A 13,700-nucleotide genomic window follows, 5' to 3' on the forward strand; every position below is an offset into this window, starting at 1 on the left:
AATTATCAGTTGGAGCACAGGAGTGAAGATAAAAATGCTCTACTGTATAATTCATAGATAACCATCAGATTGCTTGCCTCTTGCAAAAAAAAAAAAACATGATTAAATATCCAGTGTTCATCTGGTTGCTGTTATTCTTCTTAGTTGTACATTGTGGTAATTCATGTACCCAAGTATAAAATCAGGAAACTAGAAATAGTGAATCACAGTCTGCCTTCTGTGCTGCACATATTTTAAAATGTATATTTTGTTTCCTTAAATATCAAGAGAAACTGTGATAGCCTATGGCCCGCATTAGCAAGTAGCAACTCCCTGAAGAAGTCTGACTTCATCAAAACCATTAATGCAGCAGTAACAGCACTTGGTATTACCTGTTTTGGGCTGCTTTTGGTTACTGACTGCGTTTAGAACTCAGCCAGTCCAGTATGCTGTACATGGTAGCTTTTGTCTGTATGTTTTGGGGGCTGTACCAGGTGTGACTTCTCATACATCATGCATTTTTTCATTGTAAATTACTTGTAACTGTTAGGATAGTTTTAATAATGAAATCAGTGAGTAGATGGACATAACACCTACCATACACAGCTATACAGTTCCCTTTTGGAAGTGTGACAGTTTTAGATGACGTGTATGAGCTCCTAATACCACACATTTCTCTCCTCTTCAGCATTAGTTTTCCACATGAATTTGTGATTATTGGACCTGTGATTGCAGTGGTCAGTGATAGATTCACAAGACTGCATGTGGACTGCAGGATGTTGGTGTTAAATGGCAATTTTTACTGACTAATTGTCACAATATGTTCTGTACTTTATGCTGTGCTATGCCAGTCAAGTCCCTCCCATTCTCTGGCCAGTAAGCTGTGTTAACTCCTGGTTTGTAAGTGAAAAACTGATGCCTTCTTTGCCCAGTGAAGACCAATTTAATTTGTGCTGTTTTCAGCTTGAGAAATGGCAGGATGTCACTTAGTTTTGTTGTTTTGACTGCCCACACTTTCTACACTACATCCTTTCAGTCAGAAAGATGACTGGATGTGTTGTCATAAATAATCACTAAAATGCAATTGTCAACAAGTATACTTACTATAGCAGTGTACCTTCAGGGAGAGGTCACAGTAACTGGTTATGCTTATCGTATTGATCACTACTGTGCAGTAGCTTTAGCTATATGGATTATATCCTGCTAAGGATATAACAGCCAGACAGCTTCCAAAGCTTCAGGGCACCTTCCACACAGTCAGACTGTCAAGCAGCTCGAGCTGATTTCACTAAAAGACAAGTTTGGGTGCAATGCCGTTCAAAGCTTTACTGCCACGAAAGAGTACACTCCTCTGAGGCTTAAGTGATTGTTACATTGTTTTTTTCTGTCAAATAAGTAACTTTTGTGGATGGTAGTGTTTACCAGCAATTGCTGCTTGTCTTTCCCATGAAAGAGACATAATTTTTGGCTTAACCATGGAACAGACTACCATTCCCATGGTTGGTCTGTCTTTCTTTGAGCCACAAATAATAAAAAGTTAAGCAAACAACCTTTGCACCACAGCAGGCTAGCAATTTGCCTCAGCCGCAGATGAGTGACTCTTCTGTTGCCATTTGTTTACCTTAGACCACTCATCTTTTACCTTGAATCCCTCTGGTGATGTACTTGCAGCCACTAAGGACCAGAGATTAACCACATCCATGCAGCTGTTGGGGTACCCTCCCTAGGCAAAAGAGAGCCACTCTTGTCAGTCCTGGGAGAGGGAATGGGGAAAGTTTCCCTGGTGTGTCAGAATGCTGTACTCATCCCTAGGGAAGGTGCTGCTGCTGCCATTAGTAACAAGGTTGACCCCATTTTTCCTCTCAAAAAGAAACAGAAAACCAAACATGCATCTTCTCTTCCTCAAATTTATTTTGCTAGAAGTGTTTTACTTTATCTGGCTCAGGTTTTAATTCAGGCTATTGTTCCTTCTTGTAAAGTAGATTCTGGTTAAAAGAGAACGAGATTCCTTTTTATCTGAAGGGATTCAAGATTCTGAATCTGAACAGGAAGATGCAGGAATGGATAAAGTTTTTTCCCTAAGATTTCTTATTCAAACTCCAAGGAGAGCTCAGTTTCTGATTCTCCCTATGGGGCTTTCTGTTCTGAGACTGTTGCAAAAATTTGCCTTTTTTTTTTTTAGTTGAAGAACACTGAAGTTTCTCAGTCCCTCAGACAATACTATGAGTTGCTACAGAAGGGTTTTCCAGAATCTACACCCATTCCTCCGGTTCTGTCTGCTTAAGAGGATATGTGTGTATCAATGCCTGCAGTTTTCCTAAAAAGGCAGATAGAATGTATGTATAAAAGTTGCTCAGTCTTAAAGTTTTATATGCTGTTCCCAAACCTGACCCAGCAAGCTGTAGCTTTAGTTGATGCCACTGTTGCTAAACACTTAATTCCAATCCTAGTATTTCTGATAAGGATGGTAGAATTATTGATAGGAATGGGAAAATGTATATACTTCCACAACTTTGATTTTCAGAATTTTGAACTGTCAGACTCCTATGTTAAAGTTTGTTCTGACAAATTGTGAAAGTATGAGGAATGTTTAGTCTGTAGTTTCTTCTTGTGAGGAAAATTCTGCTTTAAATAACTTAGTTTCTTCTGTTGCACAGGTCACTACTCATTATTTGCAGTGTGTGTATGACTTGATGCTTCTTCAGGACTATGGCCACTGGTACTAGTTTGAGGTGGTTTACATGGCTGCATTCTCAGAAACTCCCAGATGATGATAAAAACGAGATTTTAAATTCTCCTTTGGATAGAGATTTACTGTTTGGCCCCTCCGCTGCAGAGGTGATCAAAAAGTGTGATGAAGGAAGCAAGCTGACCCAGGCAATCTCTTTAAGATTTTCAGATCTCCTTTTCCTCCTTTTCTAATTTTTTTTTTTTTTGGGGAAGGGGTCTCAACAAAACTCAGCTAATCAGATGTATAAGAAGAAATGAGAATGGGGTTCTGAAAAGAAGTCTCAAACCTCCCAAAACCAAGAGAGTCCAACAAGTCTAAATGACTGTTCAAGAGACCTTGTGACTCCCTCCCACTCTGTCCCCTTTTTTTACAGAAAGTGCAAGTCTCCATTTTTCTTTCTGGCAACAGATTGTTTCAGACAAATGGATTATGAAAATTACAGATGGCAGTAGGAGGAAATTCCCCCTTTCCAGGGGGTCATGCCTCATCATCCAGATCAGTCATCCCATGCTGTCCCAAGGAGTGATAGAACCATTTCCTCTGTCCTGGGCGTGGAAAGGTTTTTATTCAAGGATGTTCCTAGTGCTAAAGAAAGAAAATACTTTGAGACCAGTTCTATATCTTTCTTTCCTAAACCTGTTTGTGATAGTACTCGGATTCAAACTGATGTCACTTCACAACTTATAACCTTTTATTCCTCATTCAGATTTTGTGGTATAACACTACATTTAAAAGATCCTTATCATTACATGCCTATTCATCCAGACTTCAGATGTTTCTTAAGGTTTTGTGTGTCTGGATCATATTATCAGTTCTCTGCCTTACCCTTTGGACTATCCACTGCATCGAAAGTGTTCAGAAATGGTCTAACTCCAGTTACAGCTCATTGCAGGCTACAGGGTATCCAAATTTTTCCATATTTAGAAGGCATGCTTATCTTTGCACTTGGGTGAGAGATCTCCTCCGCAAGCTGAGATTCAGAGAGGACATTCAAAAGTCTTTTTTGAGTCCTTCACACAGGATTGTATTTCTGGGGTGTCAGCTAGTCACCTAAGTTCAAAGAGCTTTTCTTGCACAGGAAAAAAATAGATCTATAGCTAGATCTGTTTCTAAGGTTTTCCACTAGGGCTTCAGTCACTGCAAGGGGAATACCTCAGGATTTTGGGTCTGTCTAAAACTGTGATTCTCATTATACCTGTGGCAAGACTCCACATGAGAGAGATTTAATGGTATATGAAGCCTCTTTGGTCCCAGCACCAACACCCTCTGTCTTTTCAAATCTCAGTGCTGGTGTTTGCCAGAAAAGAAATAACTTGGTCAAGACAGCAAATATCCTTAAATCCGTATGTCCCCTTTTTCCTTCCTGTTCCAAAGCAGCCAGTCAACACATATGCCTCAGACTTTGCTTGGGTAGCATTTCTAGGAGGGATAAAAGTGCAAGGTGTGTAGGACATCAAAGATAAACACAAGTACCTAAATATAAGAGATGCTTGTCCTGATCAAGGCACTCAACTCTCTGAATCATCGTTGGTCCCTGAGACCTCTTCAGGTTGTTAGAAGACAATACCACAACCATCTGGTACATCAGTAAGCAAGGGGGAACCAGGTCATACCCCCTTTGCAAACTAGCCATGTTTGCTTGGGATATAGCTTCACAGCACGTTCTCACTCTGTAGGCATCTGAAATTCTGTAAGAGCAAAATTGTGGCAGACAAGCTCAGCAGGACAAGGGCAGACCTCATGAATGGAAACTAGATCTTCCAAGATTTGAGCCATCTGTAGGGAGTTTCTCAAGTAGACCTCTTTGCCTCCTCTCTGAACAATCAGCTGGTAAGATTTTGCTCTAGGACTCCACATAAGAAGTCCAGGAAGACAGATATGTTCATTTATGCTTTCCCACCCTTTCCACTGATATCCAGGGTATTTCTGAATATTCAGAAGGATTTCCCCAAGATCATTGTAGTGACTCCTTCTGGCCCAGGCAACTGTGGTTCTCCCTTCTTCCAGGAATGACTATGGGCAATTATCACAAGCTTCTTCGCAAACTGGATCTACTTAAACAAGAACAGTGGTGTTTGATGCACCCCACCTCCAATCAACATCAGTTGACTGCCTGGATGATAGCGTGCAGTAAGATACTAATGGAGGCAAGAAAGCCTGCTACTAGAAAAATCATGTATTAGTAAATGGAAAAGGTTTTCTAATTAATGCCAACAACATAACCATCACCCATTCAGGTCTAGTTGTTCTCTGGTTTTACAGTATTTGTGTGAGTTACTATCATATATCATATGAAGTGCCAGCATAGCCAGCTGAAGTTTTGTAAAGAATGATATGTTCTTTCAATATCATACTGATTTATACAATATGCTTGTGTTACAAATATATTAGAACTGTATGTTATTTGTATATCAAACTGATTTTGTACAGATGCATGTGCTGAAAATGTGTTTGTGAGCTTTGCTTGTGTTGAAATGTATCAACAGTACACCATAATGAAAGGAGGAGAAATGTACATGTATTTTTGTAGATGAATTAAATGTATATGTCTTAATAGAAGATAATGGCACAGCAGAGGTTAACTTTAAGAAAAATAAGGGAAATGTAAATGAACTGTTAAGCCATTAAAAATTACCCCACAGTGCAGAATAGGAACGGAGTCTTTGGGTCTGGGGAAGAGCCTTTGTTCATTAACTCAGTGAAAAGAGGGGAGACCCCAGGCACTGCCATAAACATTTGGATGTATATTGTGGCCATCTGTGATAACTTCCTGCCTCAGCTTCAAAGGGGAATACTGTGAGATCCTAGAGTCAGCTGACCAAATGAGGTCATTCTGCCAGCCCTCTTGGAAATTATATTTTAGATATTACAAAGAGGAATCTCAGAGTATTGATTTTTCCATTTGGGAAGCCTGACTAGAAAGACACTCACCCACAGCATCTTACCTTGTGGTAGTAAGTAACTTAACTAGGGAACAGTAATTCTCTTTGATTCAATCAGGAATATAGTGAAGTTTAGTTTAGATATTATTTTTCTTTATTTATCTGAGTCTGTCCATCAATGTTCTTTTCAATATTTCCTGTGAACTGAAATATGTGGTTTACTGCAAATATATATTCAGTATTTTCATGTACTTTTATTATTTATTATTAAATATATTTAAAACTTTTTTTTATTGTGGCTGATCCTTGTAGAAAGTACTTAACCTTTGAGAGTGCTTATATTTATTTGTTGACACTGTGTGGGCCACTCCAGAAGGTCTAGGGTGAACTTACTACCATTTATATTAGTTTTAATGTTGCACAGTATAATTGGTTGTCCTGTTAAGAGCCGTATAGTAACTGACTGGTGGCGGTGATAACTACCTTATAGTCTGGACAAAGTCGGTAGAGCGAGTAATCTGTGCCCACCTTTCCCAGGTGTGTGTGAAAATTAAATCCTAAAAGAGTGTGTGTGTCATCTACTTGGGGCAGGGACATAAAGCACTGGGTTTACAGAGAGGGTGCTGGAGAACTTGGCTTGGACACTTGGCTGAAGATGTAACCCTACAGCTGTACCAGTGGGGAGTCTTTTTGGGGATCTGGAGGGAGACAGATATAGAGACATCCAGACCCCAGGCTGAGTGTGTTCCCTGTGTGCTCTTAAGGGAAATTGTACTTGATGCAGAGAGGTCTGCATCTGGAAATACTGAGTCTATCCATTTGTATTACAAGTACACATCCCTCTCCAGTGTCATTGGTGAGGATTCAGACTCCTTAATTACTGGCCCAGCGTGGGGATGACAGATATTGGTGGCCATCACATATTGGTAGCAGTGGTGGGTATTCCACTCTCTTTGGCAACAGATAGTCTCAGACAAATGGATTCTGTCAGTGATTCATCATGAATACAGATGACAGTGGAAATCTCTCTCCCTCCTTTTCAGCGGATTCCTCCTCATCTGCTAGGTAAAACAACTTTTTTTCCCCTCCTGTCATTTAGCATTTGCTAACTCAAGGGTTAATAAAAGCTGTCTTTCCACCTCAGAATGGAAAAGGTTTTAATTTTTTAATGTTTCTGGTGCTAGAGAAAGAAGCAGTCCTAGACCTTCCCTTTCTAAACGAGTTTGTGAAAGTTCCAAAGTTCAAAGTATTATTCTTTCCTGACCTGTTACTAGTCATTCCCCAGTTAAGTTTTTTTAGTGACCCAGGATTTAAAAAATGTGCATCACATTCTTATAGCATCAGATTTCAAACATTTCTTAAGGGTTGCTCTGTCTGGATCACACTGTTAGTTCTCTGCATTACCCTTTGCTCCATGAGTATTCACAAGGTTTCTAGATCTTGTGAAAAGCCTACTGCACACTGCAAGGTATTCTCATTTTCCCTTGATCAGATGTTTTGCTTATTTTTGAAGATTTTTTTTTTATTATTATTTGTAGATTTAAGTGTCAGGAATGTCTCACCTGGGAAATGTCTGTGAGTCCCAGGGCTATTGTAATTAGTTACAGATACCACCCCAGTAATGTACTACATAAACAAGGTGAAAAAACGGTCTTGCCCTCTGTACAGACTAGCTGTGGTAGTCTGGGATGTAGCTTTTCAGCACATTTTCACTCTAAAGGCGCTATGCGTCTCATCGTGGCAGAATTTTGTAGCAGACAAGCTGAGCATGACCAGGACAGACCCTCACGAATGGAAACTGAATCAGAGAGTCTTCCAGATGTCCTTCAAGGATGCATCTGCAGTCCTTACAAATGGGTTGTCCTGTCGTCAGGCAACCCTTCGGTTGGCCGGATTCCAAAGTCTGGGTCTGGCCTCAGCTGGTGTCGCACTTCACCCGACGTCATAGCTGCAGTTCTTCGGTTATAAAGGCATCAGCTGACGCCATTTTCCTCAGTCTTTCTTGCCGCGTGGCGCCCGAAGCAGAAGCTGTTCACAAGTGCCGGTCGGTCAGAACCAGAGATTACTACTACCAAATACTACTACGAAGACTTCTAAAAAGCTAAGTACCCCGTTGGGGACTCTTTCTTGCCTTAGCCGATGTCAGAAAAAGTGAATAACTGTTTAACTTGTGGGAAACAAATACCTCATAAAGATTTCCACTCTTACTGCTTACCCTGTTTAGGCCCAGACCACGACGTAGCAGCTTGTCTAGCCTGTGCTTCTTTTAACCGGCGGACGTTTAGACGTCGATCTGAATTTGCCGAGGAGTTTTTCGGCTCCGATTTTGCTTATATTATGCCGTCGGATCCTCCGACTACGCGAATGTCTAAAAAGCGCAAGGAAAAGGACCGACACTCGCGGCCCGCGGCTTCGGCCGAAACCGCGGTTAAGCCAACCGCGAGTGTCTCTGCTTCGGCTGAAACCGAGTAAGCGATTCTTCCTTCAGCCGAAAACTTACCTTCTACCAAGGCCTCTTCCAACCTGGTGGAATCGGCTTCAGAAAACACACCTCCTGTTGCAGTTTCTCAGGAATTATCTGACACTATTCCCTTGGATATTTCAACCCCTGCACGTGGGGCTGCTAGGCCTCCTGCAACCATGTCAATTAAGGCCTTTGCCAGGGCTAAAGCAGCTAAAGCATCTAAGACTGTGCCTGCTAAGACCCCCTCTCACAGGCCCAGCTCTAGTTCTCAAATGCTTAGTTTAGCAGAGGATCTCATTTCTTTAATCCGGGGATCCCAACCTCAACCAGACAGGGCCTCTCAGCCACCACCAGAGAAGAGGCCTAGAGCAGAGCCCCCTCAGCCACTTTCTACAGATGATTCCTCTGATGTTTCAGATGATTCGGACCCTCCAGAGGCTCCTTTCTCCCCTTATGAAGACTCCGATGCTGAAGAGTCCATCCCTTCTGCCTCTCCGCCTGAGGAATTTTCCTTTGGGGAAACCTTGCATGCTATGAGGGAACAATTTCAGTGGCAGGGCCAGGATTTCTCAGACTCCAGAAAAAGGCTTAGAACCTTTCTGCATTTACCACAACATAGGCCTTTAGCCATACCTCCAGTTGTTTCTGTTGTAGATGATGCTTTTAATGATGCTTGTACTGCTCCTGATTCTCTACCTCCGGCCCCTGCTAAGCCTGATAGATACTACAGGGTCCCGGACACACATTACCATTTGTATAAGGCTCCTTTTGCAGATCCCGAGACTATCTCCCAAGGACCTAAGGCTGTAGCAGCTACTTCTGCTAAGAACCCCTCCCTCAGAAAGGGAATCCAGATCCTTAGAGAGATGGGGTAAAAAAGTTTACACTTCTGCTACTCTTTCAGCTAGGGCCTTGAACTGTCAATTTCACATGATCCAGTATCAAGAATTTATGCTAGACCAGTTAACCAAAAAACTGTCCTCTGATTAATCATTAGACAAAAAATCTGTTCAGGAAATGGTACATAACATTCAGCAAGTCAGTAACCATTCCTTAAAATGCGGCTATGATGCACTGGAGGCTTCCTTTAGATCAGCCATGACTGGCACAGTTATCAGAAGGCATGCATGGTTAAAAGAGCAGGCCTTACCAGACCATGTCAAGTCCAAACTATTAGATGCTCCTATGGATAAGATCAATTTGTTTGGCGCTCCTGCACAACAGGTGCTGAAGAAGATGGAAGAGAAGGCAAAATCTGTCCAAGCAGTAAAAGATTTCTTACAGGTCCAACCGCCAAGGTTTAGCAGGAATTGACCCTCCAAGAATTGGTCCTTTCCAGACTCATCCAGAGCTCAGAGAGGCAGGAATAGGCGTTCAAGAGGCAGAAACCAATCCAGGGGTGCCTACAGGGGACGCCAGTGGCAGAATAACAACCAGCGAAGTACAGCCACAGACACAGCCACCACCACAACTACAGGACAATCACAGTGACTTGGCTCTGGCACCGCCTACCAGGGAACAACTAGAAGCACCCTTAGGCGGGAAGCTAGCCTTATTTTCAATAAACTGGCATTACATCACAAGAGACAAGTGGATTTTACAGACAATAGACCAAGGCTACAGGTTTCACTTCCATACTCTACCAGGGAAGAGAGGAATGCCAAACCTACCTCCAAATCAAAAAGCAGAAGCTCTAAAACAAATATCTCAATTATTGAAGATGAGAGCTGTGGAAAAGGTACCATCTATGGAGCAAGGAAAGGGATTTTACTCCAGACTATTCCTGGTACCAAGAAAAGAGAGCAAATGGAGACCTATTCTCGACTTGTCCGCTTTAAACACTTTCCTCATTGTTCCAAAATTCAAAATGCTGACTCTACAGCAGCTTCTTCCCATGCTGGGCAAATTGCAGAAGATACCTCAGATTTCTTGCAGGATCAGAGCATTATCAATTCTCAGCATTGCCCTTTGGCTTATCTACTGTGCCCAGAGTGTTCACGAAATGCCTGGCATCAGTAATTGCTCATTGCAGGCTTCAGGGAATCCAAATCTACCCCTACCTGGACGACTGCCTGATACAAGCGGACAACAAAAACAAGCTAGCAGAAGACTTACAAAGGGTCATCTACCTGCTACAAGCCCTGGGATACACAGTCAATATAAAAAAGTCAAGGCTGATACCATCCCAAAGAATAACCTTTTTGGGTGCAGAGTTGGACACATCAAAGCAAATGGCATCCCTAACAGTAGAAAAACAGGAGCAGCTACCTCTCTACTTCTTGGCATTAACAAAGCAGAACCATCTGACAGCAAGAAAAGTACTGCAAGCCTTGAGCTTCATGGCATCCTGCATAATATTGGTTCCTCATGCCAGACTGCATATGAGAAAACTACAGTGGTACCTAAGGAATTTATGGTCTCAACACAAGCACAGCTTAGAAACCCAGATTCCAATTATTCCATGCCTGAAGCAGGAATTCCTATGGTGGGCTCAGGCTTGTCAAACAAACCCAGGATTGCCCTTCCACAGTACTCAACCAAGCCAAACCATCACGACGGACGCCTCAGACCTCGGTTGGGGGGCCCACATGCTGGACAAGTGCATACAAGGCTTATGGACTCAAGACCAGCTGCACTTACACATAAATCTAAAGGAAATGCTGGCAGTAAAACTGGCAATTCAGGCATTCAGACCATTTCTCCAACAACGTCAATTGATGATAAGGACAGACACCACAGTTATGTGGTACATCAACAAACAGGGAGGCACACATTCGTATCCTCTTTGCCGGATGGCACTGGACCTCTGGAATGTGGCCCTGAGCTACAACATTCAGTTGAAAACAATTTTTGTACCAGGAAAAGAAAACATTCTAGCAGACATATTAAGCAGGACTACCACGGATGCCCACGAATGGATGCTGCATCCGGACATCTTCAAAACCATTACAAGAAAATGGGGGCTTCCAGAAATAGACTTATTTGCATCCCCACGCAATCACCAGCTAAAGAAATTCTGCACAAGGACGTACCACCCACTTGCTTGGAAGGTGGACTCCCTTTCCTTCAGTTGGAAAAACCTGACAGCATATGCTTTCCCACCACTCCCTTTGATGCACAAGGTGCTATTGAAGATCAAAGAGGACCATTCAAGGATCATTCTGATAGCTCCAGACTGGCCAAGGCAACATTGGTACCCATTACTGAGGAGCATGTCTCGGGAACAAATATGGCCACTACCCCTGGTTCCCTTGCTGTTAACACAGAACAACTACAACAATCTGCATCCAAACCTGAAAACTCTGCAGCTGACTGCCTGGAACATTGCATAAGACCAATAAACCCAAATTTATCCCAAAGGCTTAAAGACATTATCCTTGAGGCTCGCAGACCCTCAACAAGAAAAAATTATTCAGCAAAATGGAAAAGATATCTCATTTGGAGTACTGCAAAAGGAGAAGATGTGTCACTGGTAAACATAGCCAACATCCTGGAATACTTGGCAGAGCTCTTCCACACAGGCCTGTCCTATTCCTCCATCAAGATTCATGCATCAGCTATTTCAGCAGAATACGACTTGGATCCTCCTGTCTTCTCACATCCTCTGCTCAGACAGTTTCTGAGAGGAATTAAATATGTAAAGCCTCCTAGGAAGCCACCATTACCAGCATGGGACTTGAACTTTGTGCTAGAAAAATTGACACTTCCTCCTTTTGAACCAGCAGCAACAGCAGAATTACAATACTTATCATGGAAGACTGCTTTCCTGCTGGCAATCACTTCAGCAAGAAGGGTATCTGAACTTCAGGCATTAATGGCAGTACAACCCTTCCTGATCTTCCATCAAGATAGAGTGTCCATGAGAACAAATCCTTCCTTTATGCCTAAGGTGGTCTCCAGAGTTTCTTTAAATCAGGCTATCCACCTACCTACATTCTTCCCCAACCCACAGAACAGGGGAGAAAGACTGCTGCATACCTTGGATGTACATAGACAATTACGCTACTACCTGGACAGAACCAAGGGCAATAGAAAAACTGACCAGCTACTGGTAGCATATGCAACAGGAAGGGAAGGTAAAGCAATTTCAAAACAGACAGTCTCCAAGTGGATAGGAAATTGCATTAGATTCTGTTACTCCTACCATGGAAAGAAAACTCCAGAGAACATCAGGCCTCACTCTACAAGGGCAACAGCCACTACCACAGCCTTCTTACGAGGAGTGGCTACCAAGGACATTTTAGAGGCTGCTACTTGGAGCTCCGTGCATACATTTGCCAAGCATTATAATTTACCTTTATACTCTAGATCCCGAGCAGGTTTTGCCACTGCTGTTTTGCAAGGGATCTTAACTACACCATAACTTTATTTTTCCTCCTCCCCCAGTTGGGCTATGGTATTCTACCCATTTGTAAGGACTGCAGATGCATCCTTGAAGGACATAGTACAGTTTTGTACCTACCATAAATGTAGATGTCCGATAGGAATGCATCTGCAGTCAGGTTTACCCACCCACCTTCCCCTCTGTGGTGCTCCTAGGGTGTTTGCCCATCTTATAGCTAGCTGGGGGAATCTATTATGGTGCATTTGTTTGTATATATGTACATACATGCATATTTTTTGGGTTTGCTCCCTACTATTTGGAATCATTGGCATTTATCCAAATTTAGCCTTCCAAGAGGGCACCTGGCATCTGGGGCAAGAAACACTGAGGAAAATGGCGTCGGCTGATGCCTTTATACCCGAAGAACTGCAGCTATGACGTCGGGTGAAGTGCGACACCAGCCGAGGCCAGACCCAGACTTTGGAATCCGGCCGACCGAAGGGCTGCCTGACGACAGGACAACCCATTTGTAAGGACTGCAGATGCATTCCTATCGGACATCTACATTTATGGTAGGTACAAAACTGTACTGCATTTATCCAGCTGTGGGGAACACTTCAGATAATTTTATTTGCCTCCATTCACAAAAATCAGTTGTCAAAATTCTGCTTCAGGACTCCATGCAAGCAGGCCTGGAAAACAGATGCATTCTTTTTTCCTTGGACAGTAATGTTCCTGCATGCCTTTCTACTCTTTCCACTGATATCCAGGGTCATTCTAAAGATTCAGAAGTACTCTCCCAAGATCATTGTGATGACTCCCTTCTGGCCCAGGCAATAAATGCTTCTCCCTTCTTTTGGAAAGAGCCAAGGAAAATTCCAACAAGCTTCCTCACTGACTGGACCTACTGACAGAGAACATGTGGTGTTTGATGCATCCCAAATCAAAACAATTTCAGCTAACTGCCTGGATGATAGTTTTAATACATTTTAGGCATCTGTTTTCTGAGGTGGTGCAGTAGGTATTAAAGGAAGCAAGAAAACCTGCTACTATGAAATCATATATTAGCAAATGGAAAAGATTTTCTAATTGGTGCCAAGATGAGAACTAGGACCCTTTTAAGACTAGTATTTCATTGGTTCTACAATATTTGTGAGTTATTGTCCACTGTCCTTTCTTACTTCTGTATCCAGATTCATTTGTCAGCCATTTCCAGCATGTCTGCCCATGGATCCTCCCCTTTCAGAGCATTTCCATGTCTTGTTTTTGAAAAGGGTATTATATATCAAACCACCTATAAAACTGGTTATTCCTCATTAG

At 42.4% G+C, this 13,700-nt stretch overlaps 1 protein-coding gene across 1 annotated transcript in view; it reads left to right on the forward strand.

Annotated features, from left to right (window-relative positions):
• SAMM50 (SAMM50 sorting and assembly machinery component) overlaps positions 1-13,700 on the forward strand; it is a 1,314,985-nt gene that overhangs the window by 1,056,300 nt on the left and 244,985 nt on the right. The gene's annotated exons all lie outside the window — the stretch shown is intronic.

Source organism: Protopterus annectens, chromosome 11.part0, assembly GCF_019279795.1.
Source record: "Protopterus annectens isolate FY-2018-M chromosome 11.part0, PAN1.0, whole genome shotgun sequence".
NCBI classification, from domain to species: domain Eukaryota; kingdom Metazoa; phylum Chordata; order Ceratodontiformes; family Protopteridae; genus Protopterus; species Protopterus annectens.